This window comes from Petaurus breviceps, unplaced genomic scaffold (genome assembly GCF_028583685.1).
Source record: "Petaurus breviceps papuanus isolate PSGF00001 unplaced genomic scaffold, PetGlider_PUasm1.0 90849, whole genome shotgun sequence".
In the NCBI taxonomy this organism is placed as follows: Eukaryota; Metazoa; Chordata; class Mammalia; order Diprotodontia; family Petauridae; genus Petaurus; species Petaurus breviceps.
Window position 1 is genome coordinate 4,695,694 of NW_027187361.1, and position 21,605 is coordinate 4,717,298.

Genomic DNA, 21,605 nt, shown 5'->3' on the forward strand with positions numbered 1-21,605 from the left:
AGAGCATTTTGTGTTTGGTCCTGGAGGCAAAAGGGAGCCACTGGAGCTTATTGAATAGGAGAGTGACATGGTACTGCCTTCACTTTAGGAAAATCACTTTGGTTGATTGGAGTGATGAGAGGCTTGAGGGAGGCAGACCTACCAGTATTCTATCCAGGCAGGCATGAGGGGGTGAGGGCCTGCATCAGGAATGTGGCAATGTCAGAGGAGAGAAGGGGGACATACTCAAGAGACTTTGTAAAGGTGAAATCAGCAGTCTAACAACAGCTTAGATACAGGGAACAAGAGATAGCAAGTAGTGATTCTTTGGTTATAAGCCTGAGGAACTAAGAGGATGATGCTACCTTGTACAATAACAGGGAATTAGGAGAGGGAGAGGATTTAAGAAGAAAGATAATGAGTTTAAGATGTCTTTTTTTGACATTCACTTTGCGATTTCTGAAAGGTAGTTGAATATGTGAGATTGCAGATCAGCACAGCATTTGGGGCAGGATAGGTATATTTGAGAATCATCATCATAGACGAAATAATTAAATCCATGGGAGGTAAAGAGATCACTAAGTGAAGTCGTATAGGGGAAGAAGAGAAGAGGATCCAGGACAGAATCCTAAGATAACCCTATGGTCAGTAAAGGAAACAGATCCAATTCTTGACTTAGTTTAGCCCACTAAACAAATACTTAGAAGAATTTACTTGATTTTTCTAAACTTACAGAGTTGTTGAACCTGCTTTATGTGAGGTTTTAAACTAAACTATATGAGAGTGATAAAGAAGTGTGGAATTCCCAACTCTCAAGGACTATACCATTTAATTGGGGTTGATGAGGCATTCCTATTTAAAAAATGTAACATTCCAAACTAGTATGCATGTCCTATATAAGAAGAACAAAATGATTTATACAATCATAAACATAGTGAAGAGGGAGGAATCTGTCATTTTTAATTAGCATAAACAGGCAAGATTTCATGAAATATTCTATATATCATTTCTAATTAGTATTAGCAGGAAGGATATCATGGATTTAATGGAGAATTCGAGTTTTCAACTAAGAACCTTGCAGTTCTCTCCCTTCTCATATTCACTTCCTGTTATGATGTGCTATTGTGCTGTAAGAAATAAAGAAAAAGATGATTCCAGAGAGACATGGAAAGACTCATATGAACTGATACAGATGGAATAATTTATAATATAGCATCAATAATGTAAAAAGAATAGTTTTAAAGACTTTTGTTAACTGATGAGGAATGAAATTAATAGAACCAGGGGAACATTTGTACGATGACAACAGCATTGTAAAGATAACCAACTTTGAAAACTGTGAGAACTATAATTAATATAAAGGGCCATCTCTTGAGTCCTGAGGAACAGTGATGAAACATATCATCTACCTCCTGACCAAACCACAAGAGATCATGAATTTAAGGTGTAGAATGTGACAAATAGATATAGAGATAGATATACAGCCAATGATAGAATTTGTCGTGCTCACCTATGCATATTTGTTACAAAGAATTTGTTTTTCTTTTCTGTTTTTTTTCTCTAGGGGGTAGTTGGATTAGGAGAGAGAGGAAATAGATGTATTTTTTTTTACCTTTTTTTAAAAATTAATTTGTTTACTTTTAGTTTACCGGATTCAATTCCACAATTCCTTGAGTTTCACATTTTGTGAAACTCCCTCCCCTCCCCTCCCCCCCATGGTGGCATATAGTCAAGTATAGGATCTGTTAATACTTTCACATTAGAAATTAGGTTATAAAGATGGATCGTATCAGATGGAATGAAAAATGGTAAATAGGACGTAAAACCAAACAAGAAAAGGAAAAAGATCAGGTATTTTGCTTCTATCTGGATATAGACTCAGTTCTTTCTCTGGATGTAGACATCTCTCTCCATCATGAGTCTTTTGGGATTGACTTATATCACTGCATTGCTGAGAAGAGTCCAGTCTATCAAAGTTGGTCATCACACATACATTGTGTCTGTAATTGTGTACAAATTTCTCCTAGTTCTACTCTTCTCACTCAGCATCAGTTTGTATAAGCCTCTCCAGGTAAATATGAAGACCGTCTGCTCCTCGTTTCTTATAGCACAATAGTATTCCATAACATGCATATACCACAGCTTGTTCAGCCATTCCCCAATTGATGGGCACCCCCCTAATTTCCAATTCTTTGCCACCAGAAAAAGAGCTGCTATAAACATTATTGTACATACGGGTCTTCCTCCCACTAATAGATGTCTTTTAGATATTGGGGTGCTACAAATATGGAAGACTGCATTCACTTTCAGATGAGATCCACTGTTTTGTTAAATTTGCTTGTTTTGCTTTGTTACAAAAGAACTCTAAGGGAGTGGGGGTAATATAGAAATATTTGTGATATAAAAACATGTCAAATCTTTTGTGAAATGAAGGTTACAAAGGAAATGGGTGTGTGGGATATGTAGTAAAGACTTTCAGCATAAATCATACATTTCTGAAAGTTGTGGTATTTAAAGAAAACCATCTGCTAAGAAATTTTTATCTTACCACAATTATGTTCAATTATTATTGAACCTAGATGAATGAATGAAGAAGAAATTACTGGGTACTTACTACATTCCAAATATTATGCTAAGCACTGGGAAGGTAAATAGAAAGTGTGAAACAGTCCCTGTACTGAAAGAACCACAAACACATAAGAGGGTAAGAAGTTTGGTACAGATGTAAAGCTGATATCCAACATCCTTAAGTTACATCAACAAATCATAAAACAGTGCCAAGAGTCTGGAGAGTACACGGGCAAGAAAAACAGGGGAAGTTAGGAGACAAGGCAGGGCAGATACAAAGGTGTGGTGGATCTCCATCTTGCCAGAAGGAATAGAGCTGACTCCAATCTTAGACGAGGCACATGAGCATTCAGACAGCCCAGATGGATTCCCGGCAGTCCAAGGAATGAGGTAGGAAGGCAATAGGTAAATCCCACATTAAGTGAAACATAGATGAGAGATGACTAAGTATGTTCTCAATTCTTAAAAAAAATAATAATAGGCTAAATTCTAGTATTCCTACAACTTTTAAAGAAAACTTTACATAATTTTTTAAAATTCACTTGTTGGGCACGATTTTACATAGCAACAATACTCAGCATATATCATGAACTTCAATGATTCATTAGTCATTAATGTTGAAATGAAAAGATAATCTTATAATAATAAATGTTTTAACTATTGTGTAAATTTTAAATTTCCTAAGTGCATAAAGACAAGAGTATTAAGTACATTTCCTCCCCCCCACCGCACCCCGAGTTCCTGAACAATTAATGGAAGCTTTGTGATTTTCCTTTTCATGGTATTCTCTTACACTATGATAATTCTTAATAACATTTTTCTTGGTTTCCAAGACAAAGAATATTCCTGACAGGGTCTGTTTTTCCACTAGGGCTACAAATTAGATCTCCTTTAGCTGCAAGGCAAAAGCAAGCTCAATATTTTTCTAAGTTGGGGGGGAGGGGTTGGCTTGATGAATAACAGAGTAGAAGTAAATGAATTATGCTTTTATGCAGTGATCATTTGAAGTTAATTATTCTGTAAATTCATGCTATGGGGGAAAAGATGTATTTGACTACTGCTTGAACTTCTGATGAAAGCATATATAGCACCCAGATGTTGAGTGTGATTTATTGTCAACATGGTTATTACTAGCATTTCAGGGGGGTTGTGTATTTATTTGTTTCTTTTTGGTTATAGCTGTTTTAATCTTCATTTCTTTCAATGGTAGATGGTGGAGAAGGGACATATTCTAATCTAATATGCTTATTAGATTTTAAATTCATATTCACTTATTGGTATTGCATTAAAACTATTGCTAAAGCTGAGTTGTTTCTTTTATAAGGTAGTCAGTCATCTCTCTGTGTGTATTATTTATTTCTAAATGTTAACTTCATTTTTAGTTTGAGAAAGGGGCTTCAGGGTGAAGTTATTACCCTATTTTTAGCAATCTCTTTTCATGCATGATTTGCAAAGGGCTATACTTGTTTGGTATCATTCCAGGGGTGAACAAATAAATCTTCCAACACTCTGGGTGAAAGAAGGGAGCTGATAAGATCTGCAAATACTCTCACTAATAATTGGGCTGGTCAAAAGAAAGAGTGAGGTCTTTGTTTTCCATAAACCTTAATCCCTTTATGAGGGTCACAGAAAAAATAAGATAGAACAAGAAAGAACAAAACCCTGAATGAGAGATTATTTTATGGAACTGCATAGAAGGAGGAAGAAGGAAGGATGTGTAAAAAATAAATTGATATTAGGAAAGATAGCATAAATGAATTTAACTCAAAGTAAGAATACAGCTATTGGGAGGGAGTGGAAGAAGCGAGACTATTTTGTTCTTACCTAGATCATGAAAGTGAGGGTGAAAAAGATAAGTGGAAAAATAGATTATAGGAACTTGGGAAGGGCAGGAGAATTGGGGGGAGCAGGAGTAGTGTATATGATGAAACTAGGGATCAAATTAGTATTAAGGAAAGTAAACTGTAGGGACTCAATGCTAAATTAAAAGAGGCAGAGGATGGGGATATCTCTAGTGTATGAGTTGTACTAAAATGACCCTTGAGGTTCCTTCTAATTCTCAAATTCTGTAATTCTTTGAACAATAAACAGCACAGTTTAAGGAACCCAGGGTATCCATATGTCACTCAAAAAAAGGCCACTAGAAACACCAAAGAGCAAATGCAAGCATATGCTGTATTAAAGGAGGCATAGCTTTTAGGAGTAGCAGTAGTTCTGTTATGCCTTTCCTTCATCAGACTTTGTCCAGTGTTACGTTCTGGGCTATGCACTTTTTCCCCTGTTCTTCTTTATTATATCTAATTTTTTTCCCCAAATTTTATTTTAGACTCAAACGCCAGAACACAGAGAAAAGAAGCAAAAACATATCATAAACTCACATATTGGAACTTAAATGCGAAGTTATAAAGTTTAAACTGTACAGTTTAAAAAAGAATATTAATAAACCAGATAATGTTCTGAGGTAATCAGGCAGTTTGGTCAGAAGTCTTGAGTTCATGTTATATAAGGATTCATTGAAGGACTCATATTCTGTTTCTCCACAGAGGGCATAGTTTAAGGAACTCAGGATATTCATATACCTCTCCAAAAAAGCTAACAAAGAAAAAAAAAGAAACATTAGAAATATCAAAAAGTGAGGCCGATCGATGTCTAGAGTAGGTATTCATAACTGAAATTTGTCGACTTTTGTAAATCAGACGAACACAAAATGTTACCAAAGTTAAATATAAATAGCAGGAATTATTTGATAATGTTTTGACTAAAACACATTAAATTTTATTGGTAAAGATTGTTCATTTGTGGGAACAGAAGGAAATTCCATGGTTGAAAGACAGTGAGAAAACATGCTGCTCAAGACTGTCATAATTAAACCAATTTTCATTATTTATATGCCTCTTTAGTTTTCAGAAAATAGTAGCCTTTTCAGTAAGACCTAATAGGGAATATAATATTTGAAATAAAAATCATAGCAATATGGTCCATAAATATAAAGGAAAACATTTATTGGAAAGGACTTAAATGATACAAAAACGCCTATCTTTCTCTTATGTAGCATGTTTAGAATGGTTATTGAGTTACTCTCCTAACCCATACCTTTGCCTAGCAGATCGATTCCCTAATCTAAGCTCCCTAGATATCACCTAGGGACTTGAGAGGGCAGAAGGATGCTAATGCTATGCTATAGCTCCAAAGTCCCCACTGATCTTTTCTGCGCCCCCCACCCCCAGTTATTTATTGATGTCATTTAGTCATATTTTATAAACATTTTAGGAAGGGGTTATTTTCTAAGGTAGCATATAATAAGGTAGTATTTTCTAAGGTTGTATAAGCAGTTGGTACAAAACATCTCTTCATCCTACCTCCCAGACCCCTTGTGTGACACACTCTCCCATAGGTACATAAAGAGTCCAGGAGAGAGGGAACACAAACCTAGAGGGCATGTGGAAAAGGAAAACTCAGAGCTCCTACTCATGAGATGCTCATAAATTTCTCCTTAGGCTTAGTACAGCCTTTCATGAGCTCCTTGCAGTCATGAATCTGACTTTTCCTATTTTGTCTCCAGCCCCCAGTCTTGTCCAGCACTTGTAGACACATTGATAGAACTGGGACATCTGTGGGAATTTCAAAATCTTTGATCGTATGAAAAACTGGGTCATCCTCTGGCAAATGAAGAGAAGAGAGGAAGTTGAGGTTTGTTCTATTCCCCTGCAAGTGATTACTTTGCTGGGTATTGGCTGGAGGCTTCTACCCTTAAACTTCCAGATTCTCCAAGGCTTCATTTTTAATTGCTTCAAACCAAATTCCTAAATCTATATTAGCCCTATCAAGCAGGACCTTAGTCCTTCAGCCAACAAGAACAGTCTTGCCACACCTATCTACCCTTTGATTGATAGATGGAGATTTCTTGGCTTTTTCAGTCTGGGCTTGACTCAAGTTAATTTCCTTATAGTTTATGTTTGATCTTGGAACTAAATGAGACACTTGGAGGTTATTCAAGAGTTAACAAAGGAAATTTAATTAGCCATAAGGATATTTAATAAGGCTATCGTTGAGGACCCCTGAGGTGATTCAGCTGAGAGAAGCTCTCCTGCCTAAGGACCTGTCTTGCTCTGCCAAGCATCAGAGAACACCACGAGCTCCACATGGCTTTTCTTTTTCTGCAGCTACTATTCGTAAATGTATGTGAGTTTATACATCTGTGTGTGTGTGTGTGTGTGTGTGTGTATATATATATATATATATATATATATATATATATATATATATATCGTGTTTCCCCAATAATAAGACACTGTCTTATTATTTTTTTGGACAGAAAAACACCAGAGGGCTTATTTTCAGGGGAGGGCTTATTTTAATGAACATTGACAGCAATTTTAATAAACAGGAAAATGTGAACAAAAAAATGTACCTTTATTCAATAAGCAAATCACTGGGGAAGAACAGGATGACGCGCTCACTGCTACAGCTCTGATTGGATGCAGCTTGGAGCGCGGCGTGCGTTTCATGGGGGGGAGGGGCAGTGCATACAGAGGGTACCATAATGTAGCGTGTAGCGCAGGGGATCACCTTCACTACAGTAGCAATCTCAATAGGGCTTATTTTCGGGGGAGGGCTTATTTTAAAGGAATCTTACACAGTAAGGGGAGGGCTTATTTTCGGGATAGGTCTTATTATTGGGGAAACACGGTGTGTGTATATATATATATGTGTGTGTGTGTGTGTGTGTGTATATATATATATATATATATATATATATACATATAATAGATACCGAATGATGTATGTGTATAGATTTCCCTAGCTAGCCAACATTCTCATTTCCATGAATAGCAGGGGGCAGTGGTAGTGTTTCAGGTTCCTTGTGCTTCTCCTGTTAATTGCTATTGTTGCTTATTGTGTGTGTGCATTTTTCATTCGTTTCATTTAATATTTCCTAATTAAATGTAAAAAAAATAATGATTATATAAATTTGAGTTCCAATTTCTCTTCCTTCCTCTAGCGTTTCTCCCTTTAGAAGGCAAGTAATTTGCTACTGATTATACATATGAAGTCATGCAAAGCATACTTCCATATGTTGCAAAAGAAAATGGACAAAAAAAGAAATAAAAAGTGAAAAAGTAACACTTTAATCTATATTCAGCATTCATCAGTTATCTCTCTGGAGGTATTCAGCATTTTTCATCATTGAGTCCTTTGGAAACGTCTTGATAGAGTAACCAAGTCTTTCATAGTCAATCATTTTTACAATATTGCTGTTACTATATACAATGTTCTCCTGGTTCTCCTCACTTCACTTTGCATCGGTTCTTGTAAGTTTTCCCAGGTTTTTCTGAAGCCATCCTACTCATCATTTATTATAGCACAGTAGTATCCTGTCACAATCACATACCATAACTTGTTCAGCTGTTCCCCAATTGATGGGTATCCCTTCAGTTTTCAGTTTTTTGCCACCACAAAAAACTGCTGTAGATGATAATTTTTTTGTATAAATTGGTCATTTCCCCTTTTCTTTGATCTCTTTGGGATACAGACCTATTAGTAGAATCCCAAGTCAAAAGGTATGCACGGGTTTATAGCTTTGTGGGTATAGTTCAAAATTGTTAGATGGATTCACAACTGCACCACAATTTAGTGCCCCAATTTTTCCACTTCTTCTCTAGCATTTGTCATTTTCCTTTTCTGTCATGTTAGTCAATTTGATAGGTATGGAATGGTACCTCAGAGTGGTTTCAATGTGCATTTCTCTAATCATTAGTGATTTAGAGCATCTTTTATGTGACTATTGATAATCTTGATTCCAGATTCTGAAAACTACCTATTCATATCCTCTGAGTATTTTTTATTAATGGGGGAATAGCTTATATTTTTTATAAATTTGTTTTTTTCCCTATATTTTTGAAATATAAAGCCTTTGTCAGAGAAACTTGTGTGAAAAAATTTTCCCAACTTCCTGTTTTCCTTCTGACTTTGGATGCATTAGTTTTGTTTGGGCGAAATCTTTTTAATTGCATGCAAGCAGATTGTGTAGTTTATTTCCCATGATGCTTTCCATCTTTTGTTTGGTCATAAAACTCTTCCCTTATCCATAGATCTGACAGATAAATTTTTCCATACTCCCCTAATTTACTTATGGTATCACTCTTTATGTCTAAATCATTAATTCATTTTGACCTATCTTGGCATGTGGTATCTAGGCCTAGTTCTACCAAACTGCTTTCCAATTTTCCAAGCAGTTTTTATCAAATGATGAGTTCTCCCAAAATCTGGGATAATCTCTGTGTTTATCAAACACTAGATTACTATGGTTATTTACTACTGTGTATTTTGTACCTAATCTATTCCACTGACCCATGTACCAGATAGTTTTAATGATTATCACTTTATAATATGGTTTGAGATCTGTTTCTTCCAAACCAACTTCTTTCACATTTGTGACGTTTGGATACAGTCAGAGGGCCACACTTGAGGACCTAGAGGGCCACATGTGGCCTTGAGACCACAGGTTCCCTACCCCTTTTACCTTTTGTTCTTCCAGATGAATTTTTAAATTATTTTTCTAGCTCTATAAAATAATGCTTTGGTAGTTTAGTATGGTACATAATAAGTAAATTAATTTAGGTAGAATTGTCATCTTTATTATATTGGCTCAGCTTACCTATGAGCAATTAATATCTTTCAAATCATTCAGATATGACTTTATTAACTTGAAAAGAGTTTTGTAATTGAGTTCATTAAGTCAAATGAGCCTTAGGAAGCATTGCTAAAAATAAAACTAATGGAGGTAATTGAGTTACAGCTGATCTATTTATTTAAAATCCTAAAAGATTATACAGTTAAAGTGCAGTACTCAATATGCCAGTAAATTTGGAAAACTCAACCATGGCTGCTAGATTGGAAAAAAAGATCAGCTTCCACCCCAATCATAAAGAAGGTCATTGCCAAAGAATGTCCAAATGAACAAACAGTTATGCTCAGTTCACATGCCAACAAGGTATCATTGTTAAGATTCTGCAAACTAGGCTTTGGCAATATATGAACCAAGAATTACTGAAAGAGCAGACTGGTTTTCAAAGAGGCAGAGGAACTAAAGACCAAATTGCCAAACATCTGTTTGTGCTGCATGCCTAATGCTCAGGCCTTTGTGTGGATCACAAGAAAATGTGGCAAGTCCTCAAAGAGATATGAATACCAGATCATCTTACTTTTCTCCTGAGGAATGCAGGCTAGGAAGCAACAGTTAAAACCGGACATGGAACAAATGATTGGTTTAAGATTGGAAAAGGAATATGGTAAAGCTGAATATTTTTACCTTATTTATTTAACGTATATGCAGAGTACATCATGTGAAACACCAGGCTGGATGAATCAAAACCTAGAAATAAGGTGGCCAAGAGAAATATGAACAATCTCAGAAGTTCAAATGACAGCCCTCTGATGGCAGAAAGAGAAGGTGGATGAAGAAGCCTCTCGATGAGGGTGAAAGTGGAGAGTGTAAAAGCTGGCTTGAAACTTAAATTCAAAAAATACTAAGATCTTGGAAACTGGTTCTATCACTTCCTGACAAATAGAGGAAGAACAAGTGAAAGCAGAGTCAGATCTTATATCCTTGAGATATCTTTGGGCTCAAATATCATTTCAAATGGTTATCACAACCATGAAACTAAAAGATATTTGATCTTTTGAAGGAGATCTATGGCAAATCTGGACAAGATACTAAAAAGCAAAGATGTCACCATGCTGACAAAAGTCCCTATCTTCAAAGCCATGGTTTTTCTGTTACCAGTGTATGATTGTGAGAGTTGAATTGTAAGGAAAGTTGAGTGCCACAGAGTCAACACTTTTGAATTGGGGGGCTGTAGAAGACTTTGAGAGTCCCTTGGATAGCAAGGAAATCAAATCAGTCAATACTTAAATAAATAAATTCAGTCTATTCACTGGAAGGGCAAATACTGAAGCTGAAGGTTAAATACTTTGGCCACATAAGAAGGGACTCATTGGAAAAAACCTTGATGTTGGGAAAGATCAAAGGGAAAAGGGGACAGCAGAAGATAAGGTTGATAGTGACATGGAAACAATGAATATGAACTTGGATAGACTTTGAGATAGTGGAGGATAAAAAGACTGGTAAACTATGGTCCATGATATCACAGATTGTTGGACACAACTGAATAACTGAGCGGCAAAAATTTATTTAGTTCCTGGGTTTGTCTTGGTAGGTAGACTCCTAAGTGTCTACAGTTATTTTTAATGGAATTTTTCTTTCTCTCTCTTGCTATATTTGGTAACATATAGAAAATGATGATTTATGTCGGCTGCAACTTTACTAATGTTGTTATTATTTCAACTACTTTTTTTAGTAGATTCTCCAAGTGTACCATCATATCATTCAGTGATAGTTTTGTTTCCTTGTTGCCTATTCTAATTCCTTCCATTTCTTTTTCTTCTTATTGCTGTAACTAACATTTCTAGTAGAATATTGAATAATAGTACTGATAATGGGCATCCTTGCTTCATCCCTAATCTTATTGTGAAGTCTTTTGGCATATTCCCATTGCAGATAAGGCTTGCTGATGGTTTTAAATAACTACTTATAATTTTAAGGAAACCTCCATTTATTCCTATGCTTTCTAGTGTTTTTAATAGGAATGAGTGTTTTAGTTGTCAAAGAGATTTTTCTGTATCTGTTGAGAGAATCATATGACTTTTGCTGGTTTTCTTATTGATCATAATGTATGATCTTTCTTTTTCTTTTTTTTTTAAAGCAATTGGGGATAAGTAACTTGCTCAAGGTTACACTGCCAGTTATTTCTGGGTGTGGTGCTAAGTATCATAGCCTGGATTCGATCCCCAGGTCATCCCGACACTGGGGCCGGTGCTCTTACTCGCTGAGCCACCTGGCTGCCCCTAAGCAATTGGGCTTAAGTAACTTGCTCAAGGTTATACACCAGGTGTTTCTGGGTGGGTGCTAAGTGTCTGAGCCCGGATTCAATTCCAGATCATCCCGACTCTGGGGCTGATGCTCTTACTCGCTGTGCTACCTGACCACCCAGATCTTTCTGGTATATTGCCATAATCTTGCTAATATTTTATCAAAATTTTTTTCATTAGAATCCTTTAATAAAATTCATCTATAGTTTTCTTTCTCTCTTTTTGCTCTGCCTGGATTAGGTATAAAGACTACATTTCTGTCAGAAAAGGAATTTGATAGGATTCTTTCTTGACCGTTTTTTCTTCTTCCACATGGTTCATATAGTATTGGAATTAATTGTTCCTTAAATATTTGGTAGAATGCATTTGTAAATTCATTTAGTCCTGGGGATTTTTCTTAGGGATTATATTTATTGATTGTTTAATTTTTTTTAAGATTAAATTATTTAAGTATTCTATTTATCCTTCTGTTGATCTGGGTAGTTTATATTTTTGTGAATATTCATCAGTTTCACTTAGCTTGTCAGTTTTACTGGTGCATAATTGGGCAAAATAACTCTTAGTAATTTCTTTAATTTCATCTGGTGCATTCACCCTCTTTATTTTTGATGCTGATAATTTGGCTTTCTTCTTTCTTGTAATCATATTAACCAAAGTTTTTTTTTTATAGTTTCTTTTTTTTCCCCATTAAATTAGCTTCCGTGATTATCTGTTAACTTCAGTGGTATTTTACTTTGTTTCATCTATTTCTCCTTTTAATTTCAGGATTTCTATTTTGGTGTTTAGGGATTCTTAATTGGTTATTTTTATAGTTTGTTGTTATTGTTTTATGCCCACTTTATTCATCTACTCTTTCTTTTAGTGATGTACAGGTTTAGAGATATGCCCTAAAACATGGTCAGTTTTTGTGAGGCTGCATGTACCAGAAGGTATACTTTTTTCTATTCTCATTCAGTTTCTTTCAAAGGTTTATCATAACTAACTTTTCTGAGGTTCTAGTCATCTCTTTGAGTTCTTTCATATTTATTTTATGATTAGATTTATCTAGCTCAGCAAGGGGAAATTTAAGGGCACCCACTAGTACAATTTTACTGTTTATTTCATTCTATAATTCATTTAACTTTTCCCTTAGGAATTTTGATGCAATGCCATTTGGTGCATATATGTTTAATACTGATATTACTTCATTGTCTCTGGTGCCTTTTAGGAAGATGTAGTTTCTCTGCTTTTTCCTTTTAATTAGATCTGTTTTTACTTTTACATTGTTTGAGATCATGATTGCTGTCCTTGCCTTTTTTACTTCTTTTGAAGCATAATAGATTCTATACTACCCCCTTATTTTACTTTATTTAAAAAAAATGTTGAGTTTCAGATGTAATCATCATGTAGAGCAGTTTGGAACTATGCCCAAAGTGGTATAAAACCATCCACTGGTCTTTCATTTGTGTGGCTCCAGGCCAGCCTCTACCCCATGGTCACAGGTCTCTCTGACCTAAGTTCTTTTGGGCTGCAAGAATGTCTTGTTCCTACCTTTTGTTGGCTCTGCCACTAAGGAATTTGATTTGAGGCATAATTTGGGAGGAGAATGCTGGGAGAGCTCAGCTCAGTGCTTTCTCGACTCTGCCATCTTGAGTCTGCACTGGAGGTCTTGTTATTTTCTTACATTCACAATTGAATCATGGAAAGAGCCCTGGGAAAACTACCAGGAACACTGGTGTCTTTACTAAAGAGCTGTATGACTTAAGGCAAGCAGTTCCCTTTCTCTAGAGCTCACATTCAATCTCAATAAAATGAAGGTCTTTCAACAAATGATCTCTGAAGTGTACTTCAATTTTTATATTCCATGTTCTTATTCAGATTGTTAAGATAAACATTTTGCTGTGAGAAAGTTATTCAGCCAGCAGTCTTGGTAGAATAATAATTACAAAACATATTCCGTGGTCCTATATGATGTTATAGATTAATTCTTTGATCTCAGTGTAGCTAACTTCCAGTCTAATGCCACAGGACAATAATTCAGTTTGAACAAAACCATTAGTAACAGTTGATATATAGAAACATATGTATTCAGTAATCATGTATTGATATTGCACTGACTAGATCATGAGGTCATAGGTTTAAATCCGGAAAATATCTTTTGAGGCCACTTAATCTCTTGTCCATTCATGAGAAAACTGAGGTCTAAAGAAAGGGGAAAATCATATAAACAATGAAGAGAAGAGCTAGAATTTGAACTCAAGTCCCTTGATTCGAAATCTAGTGCTTTCACTTAAAAATATAAGCTCAGACATGTCACAACGCATAATTTAGTGTACAAAGTCACAAGATCATTGAATTACAGAATAGGAGAAGGCCTTGGAGGTCATCTAGTACAGCTCAAAGAAGAAAAGATTTTTATCCACCATATATCCAAATAATCATGCTTAAATACCTCCATTTGAGTAAATCCATTCTACCTTTGAAACCTCCTAGTTTCTAATCCATAGGAAATTTTCCTTAGAGGCCTAAATTTGCCTTTATGCAACTTCTACTTGTTGTTTCTAGGTCTTCCCTCTGGAGCATATTGAGTAAGTTTAACCCCTTTTCTACACAGCATCATTCAAATACTTAATATTATAGGGTCATAGATTTAGAGATGGAAAAAAAAATATCTTCAGGCCCATATTTCAGTTCCCTCATATTGCAGATGAGGAAAAGTCCACATTTGATGCTTACACTTCCTCATTTCCAACATTTTCTTTAATTTTAAAAATAATTTTATAATGCTTCCATTCCCAGCACTATACTAAAATTACTCTCTAAAGTGTCAGAAATAGGGGCAGCTAGGTGGCACAGTGAATAGAGTACCGACCCTGGAGTTAAGAGGACCTGAGTACAAATCTGGCCTCAGACACTTAACACTTAGTAGCCATGTGACCTCAGGCAAGTCAACCCCAATTGCCCTGCCTTCCCCCCTCTAAAGTGTCAGAAATGACATCTATTTCCTGTGTTATTTCTTTTTTCAATCCTCATAATCCTTGATCTCTTTGAAGCATCTTATATGGTAAGATTCTATACTTCCCAAGCCCCCCCATAGGATGTATGCTCTTTCAAGGCAGGGACTATTTCATTTTTGTTTTTGTAGCCCCAGCTACAAAATACATCTTACATAATAGGCTGCTCAATAAATGATTGATTATAGGTTCATCAGTCTAGAGTTAGAAAGGACTTCAGAGAGAGGATTTTTGGGAAGATGGCAGAGTAGGTCAGATAATTCTAGGATAAAGATTATCCCCCACCCCAAAAAAAGAATTAAAAGCACCTTAGGCAAAGTGTGGGTGGAGATAAATAAGAACAGGGGCATAACTGGGGTCCTCCTGGGACAATTTGAGAAGATCAGAAGAAAAATCCCAGGGCTAAATTTAGTCCCTCTGAAGAGTAAATGCCTCCAGTCTAGGTTCCATTTTAACAGCAAGCAGCTATCCTTTTAAACAACAAGAGGCAAGCCCTGGGGTTAGTTGACTCATGAAGCTGCCACCAGAATTTTTACCTCCAGGATAGTGAGGGGAGTTGGGCGTCTGAGCCGGGAAGATGGAGACAACTCTGCCGACCAGTAACACCAAACCTAGCTGTGCTACAAAGAGATGCTGGGGTGAGAAGAAACCAGCACCCATAAGTAGTGGGGCAGAAAGACCCTGGCTGTGGGCATTTATAGGAGGTTAGAGGTTTGGCTTTGATTTCAGGATAGAGGGAAGAACTGAAGATCTGGGACAAGAGGCATCATTTCCCATACCCTAGGGCTAGAGGAGATTACAAATAATTGAAATATTACCACAAAAAAATACACAGGCAAAGGAGAAAGAATCCAACTATAGAAACCTATTATGGGAAGAGATATGACCAGGGTTCATCTTCAAAGGAGGATGTTGAAGTAAAGAAACCCCCAAAGGGTAATGTCAAATGGATATCTACCCCAAAAGAATTCATAGAAGATCTTTAAAAAGACTTCAAAAATCAAATGAAAGAAATGAAGGAAAAACTAAAAAAGAAAATAAGAATAATCCAAGAAAAACAAAAAGGGTATGAAAGGAAAGTTAACAAATTAGAAATGGAGATCTAGAATAGTAAGGAAGAAAATGACACCTTGAAAATTAGAACTGGACAAAGTGAAGCCAGTGAAATTATAAGAGATTGAGAAATGATTAAACAAAATATGAATAATGAAAAAAATAGAAGAAAAAGTGAAATGTAAGAAAAACAACAGTTTTGGAGAATAAGTCAAAAGGAGAAAAATTTAAAAATAATTGGACTGACTCTAAGTTATGACAAAAAAAAAAAAACAGTCAGTAAGCTGGAGAGATGGGAGGAGAGTGGAGCACCAACAGCTATGGCGGTTGCCAGAATTATCAACCCATAAATGCCAAAGACAAAGTGAGAGGTCAGTGGACTTTGGGAACATGAGTTCTGGGAGTATGGTCTGGTCTCTGTCCCCTGAGGGAGAAGCAGCTGAGGTGCCGTGGCTGTGCAGCTGGTGCCACATGGCTGCTTCAGAGCTCCTGGCCTGCAGATTGTAGGGGAACCAGGCAACCAGTCTGAGGGTTAATCATGCTTGCTTTAACCTGCTTGGATCTGGATCACTATCTAGGGTGGAGGTCCTGGGGTGTGTGACCAGTGTGCCAGAGCTTATGGAGGCTTCAGAGAGGGCACCCAACTGATAACTCTGGCAGCTGAGAAAACCCCAGCGATTTGGGACAAAGCTCTCCTCTCTTGAAGCAGAGTTCTACTGTGGCCAAAAACTCAAAAGTCAAGTAATCGAGTGGCAACATGGGCAAGCAAAGCAAGTAGAGCAATCCGGCTTTGGACTCCTTTTTTGGGGACAAAAAGGATCAAAGCATGGAATAGGAGGAAGTAAACTAAGTCAGAACTCCTGTGCCAAAAGCTTCCAAGAAAAATATGAATTGCTCACAGCTCATAGAGGAGCTTAAGAAGGATTTTGAAAACCAGATTAGAGAAGTGGAGGAAAAATTGGGAAATGATAATAATGCAAGAAAATCATGAAAAGAGAGTAAAAAACTTTACTGAAGAAAGTTAACACCCTAAAAAATAGACTAACTCAAATGGCTAAAGAGGCTCAAAAAGGCAGTGAGGAGGAGAATGACTTAAAAAGCCAGATTTTCCAGATGGAAAAAGAATTTCAAAAGCTCACTGGAGAGAATCATTCCTTCAGAATTAGAATGGAGCAAATGGAAGCTAGTGACTTTATGAGAAATCAAGATGCTATTAAACAGATCCAAACAAATGAAAAAATAGAAGGTAATGTGAAATATCTCATTAGAAAAACCACTGACCTGGAAAATAGATCCAGGAGAAACAATTTTAAAATTATTGGACTACCTGAAAGCCATGATCACAAAAAGAACCTAGAAATCATCCTTCAATAAACTTTCAAGGAAAATTGCCCTGATATTTTAGAACCAGACGGCAAAATAGAAATGGAAAGAATTCACTGATCACCTCCTGAAAAAGATCCCAAAAAAGAAAACTCCTAGGAATATTATAGCCAGGTGCTGGAGTTCCCAGATCAAGGAGAAAATATTATATGCAACCAAGAAGAAACAATTTGAATATTGTGGAAACACAATCAGGATAACACAGGATCTGGCAGCTTCTACATTAAGGGATCGAAGGGCTTAGAATATGATATTCCGGAGGTCAAAGGAGCTAGGATTAAAACCAAGAATCACCTACCCAACAAAACTGAGTATCATGTTTCAGGGGGAAATATGCTCATTCAATTGAATAGAGGACTTCCAAGCATTCTTGATGAAAAAAATCAGAGCTGAATAGAAAAATTGACATTCAGATACAAGAAGCAAGAGAAGCATGAGAAGGTAAACAGGGAAAAGAAATCATAAGGAACTTATCAAAGTTGAACTATTTACATTCCTACATGGAAAAACAATAATTGTAACATATGAAACTTTTCTCAGCATGAGAACAGTTGAAGGGAATATAAGTGTGTGTGTATATATACATATATATGTCTATATAGGAGGGTATATGGGTATATGAATACATATGTGAGTGTGCATATATATGTGTACAGGTATACATAGACAGGGCACAGGACCAATTGAATAGGAAGGGACGATAATTAAAAGGTGTAATTGAGAGGTAAGAGAGGAATATAATGAGGGGAGATGGGGAGAGACAGAATGCAGTAAATTACCTCATATAGAAGAGGCAAGGGAAAACTGTTACAATGGAGGGAAAGAACAGGAAGGCAAAAGGGAATGAGTCAACCTTACTCTCATTTAATTTGGCTTAGGGAGGGAATACACACATACACACTAAATAGGGTATTCACCCTACAGGAGAGTAGGGGGGAAGGGGAAGAGAGAGGGGGGCAATGATGGAGGAGAGGGCAGATTTGGGGTAAGGGTAGTTAGAAGCACACACTTTTAAAAAGGGACAGGGTCAAAGTAGAGAATAGAACAAGTGGGGGGTGGGATAGGATGGAGGGAAATATAGTCAATCTTTCACAATATATCCACTACAGAAATGTTTTGCATGGCTACACATGTACTACCTATACTGAATTGCTTATCTTCCCAGTAAGGGTGGTTGACAAGGGAGGAAGGGAAAGAATCTGGAATTCAAAATTTTTAAATAAAATGTTTAATATATATATATATACATATGTAATTATTATTATCATTTTTTTTAACTTGCAACTGGGAAATAAGATATACAGGCACTGGGGCACTGAGATCCATCTTGCCCTACTGGAAAGTCAGAGGGGGGACTGGGGAGGATATAGGAGAGAGCAGATTTGGGGAGGGGGTATACATTGGGAATGCTGTTTTGAAGTGGGGGGGGAGAGATGAGGAGAAAATGTGTAACTCAAAATCTTATAGAAATGAATGATGTAAACTAAAAATAGACATAAAATTTTTAAAAACCAGTAAAGATTCATTAAGCTCCTCTTATGTGCCAGGCACTATTCTAAATGCATAGATTTCAAAAAGAGGCAAACAATAGTCCCTACTCTCAAGAGGTTACTATCTAATTGGGTAGACTACGTGCAAAAAAAATATAAACAAAGCAGGCTATGTATAGGATAAATAGGAAGTAATTAATGGAGAAGTCACTGGAATTAAGTGAGCTTGGGGAAGACTTCCTGTAGGAAATGGGATTTTAGTTGGGACTTAAAGAAATCCAAGGAGGTCAGTAGTTGGAATAGAAGGTAGGTTTTACAGGCATTCTAGGTATCGGAGATGACCAGAGAGAATGCCCCAAACCAAGGGATAGGATGTTCATGGAACAGCCAGGTGGACAGTTTCACTAGATCAGAGTACAGTGATGGGGAATAAGGTATGAGAAGACTGCAACGATAGTCTGTAGTACCAATGTGATGTTCACAGCACCAATGGGGACTATGAATATGCTGCATAGTTCTGAATCACAAAATAAAACAGACTCTCTCCATATAGAGGACAGAAGCAAAACATTTATCCAGACACCAGAAAGCCAATTCCCAACACCAGAAAACTCAATTTATCTTAACAATAAAGAAATCTATGCCAAATAACACTACAGAGAACAACACCATCCCAAAGCCTTCCCCCCAAAACTCATAAGCCTAGCTGTCTTCTTGCCTGCATCTTCTCTCTCCCACTGCTCTAACTGCTATGACTCCCAGTTTCCTACCCCACTCATTCAGCAAATTCATTCCACCATAGACTCCATGGGGTTACAATTGGCCTATTAGGTGACAGGGGAGATCTTCAAATTCCCTTAGGCTTATTAGGGGATAGGGAAGATCTTCAAATTCCCATTACCTTTACACAGCCTCCACCCCTTTCTGTCCTAAAACTGCCCTCCATAGCATTGCCATACTTGCTATCCTTGCTCATTGTCCAAGTCCTGTCATTCCTTTTGCTCAAAATTGTCAATGACTTCTTTTTTTTTTTTTTTAAGCAATCGGGGTTAAGTAACTTACTCAAGGTTACACGGCCAGTTATTTCTGGGTGTGGTGCCGACTATCTGAGCCCGGATTTGATCCAGGTCATCCTGACACTGGAGCCAGTGCTCTTACTTGCTGAGCCACCTGCCCGCCCCTAAGCAATTGGGGTTAAGTAACTTGCTCAAGGTTACACGGCCAGGTGTTTCTGGGTGGGTGCTAAGTGTCTGAGCCCGGGATTCGATCTCCAGGTCATCCCAACACTGGAGCCGGTGCTCTTACTCACTGTGCTACCTGGCTGCCCCTCAATGACTTCTTAATGACTATGAAGTAAGGTTGAGATTCCTTTGCCTGTTATTGAAAGACCTCCACAGTCTTGTGCTACCCCATCTTGTTTTTTCCAGCATTTTCTTTTGCCATTTTCCTCTATAAATTCTAAGCTGTAGGCAAAGTAGGCTACTGGAGTACTGTTTCCTCTATTTGTAATTAGCTTTTTCCCCCTTTTGCCTGTTGAATTACTACCTCTCTTTTAAAATTCAACTTATCACCTCTTCCGTGAAACTTTCTCAGATCCTCCCCCTCTCCCAGGCAGTAATCACCTCTTTTCCCGGGACCTCAAGTAGTAGTCTATTTCTATAATATTTCTATAATAATGTGATACATTATTAAGTTTGTATTATATTTATGTATAGTAGTAGCTGATATTTATAAAGTATTCTAAGCTTTTTAGAGCTCACAACATCCATATGAAGTGGCTAATGTAAATATTATCATTCCCCATTTTGCAGGTGAGGAAACAGAAGCTGAAAAAAAGTTTTTAAGGGACTTGCCTAAGGTGACATAGCCAGTAACTGGTGAAACCAGGATGGGAGACCAAGGACTCTAATTCACTGTTCCTTCTTTTATACTTTGTTGCTCCCCAATCTAACCCCACTGACTCCATGATCCATGTATTTACAGCCTAAACCTGGCATATTCCTATTTCTTCTGCATACCAAGGGTATATAAAAAATATTAAGTTGAATTGATAGAGTTTTTACATGATTAGAACCCCAGAACAAATCAATGTATAGGAAAGAGTTAGGAAAATTAGGTAACAGGGGAAGAAAATAATAGGACAAATCAAGACTTTAAAGCTATGATCAGAAGCTTTGATTTTATAAGACACTTAGGAGTAATTATAGAATTGTTCAGGGGGAGTGATATGATCAAAATAAAATGATGAAAGTGACTGAATAGAAATTCAAAACTGGAAAAATGAGAAAAACAAAATTAAGCTATTCCTATTTTAACTGTTCTGTATAGGTGTAGTTTGCATTGAGGTGGAATTAATGTTTTAATTCCAGTAGAGAAACAGATGGAAAATTAAATGTGCGTATAAAAGTGCTAAGTACAGATTAGACCGTTTCATTACTAGAATTTCTAAGTTATAAATACTCATTAAACATTTTTGATGAATATTGCTTCATTTTTTTCTATCAAGAATCTGATTTTTATATGGTAAATACATAAATGGTCCTGGTACAGTATTAATACAATGCCATTTTGTTATCTCTTTCAGTGTTGCAAAAATACTGCATAAAATTCCTACCTGTAGGGGGTTTTGTTCTTTAAACATGCATTGTACTGTCATGGATATGATTAATGTGCCAACCAGGAAAAGCATGGTAAAGAATACATGCAATTGTCTCATTATAGCTAATATTTGGGAAAATAGCTTGATACAGTGAAAAAAGAATTGCACTTGGAGTTCTAAGATCTGCATTGTAATTCTGGATTTCTTACTTAAAAGCTTTTTGACCTTAGGTAAGTTGCTGATCCTTTTTTGTAAAATTAGAATAGGAGTACACTTTTCCCTCAGCAGGATGGTTTCAGAAAAACCTTGGAAGACTTATGGTAACTCAGGCAAAGTAAAGTGAGAAGAACTAGGAGAATACTGTAGACTGTAAGGGAAATCTTGTAATGTTGATCAACTGTGAAAGCCTTAGCTACTCAGATCCATCATCAAATTTGCCACCCACCTCCAGAGAGAGAACTGCTGAACTCTAAATGTAAACTGAAGCATACTTGTTTCCCTTTCTTCATGCTTCTTCACTTTTGTTTGCTTGTTGTGCAGTATGGGCATTTTGGAAATATGTTTTGCATGAGTTCACATGTGTAACCAATATCATATTGTTTACCATCT

The 21,605-nt window shown here is 36.6% G+C and overlaps 1 protein-coding gene across 2 annotated transcripts in view; it reads left to right on the plus strand.

Moving 5' to 3' along the window:
- Nucleotides 1-21,605, plus strand: part of PUDP (pseudouridine 5'-phosphatase) — a 186,107-nt gene that overhangs the window by 119,753 nt on the left and 44,749 nt on the right. The window lies entirely within an intron of this gene.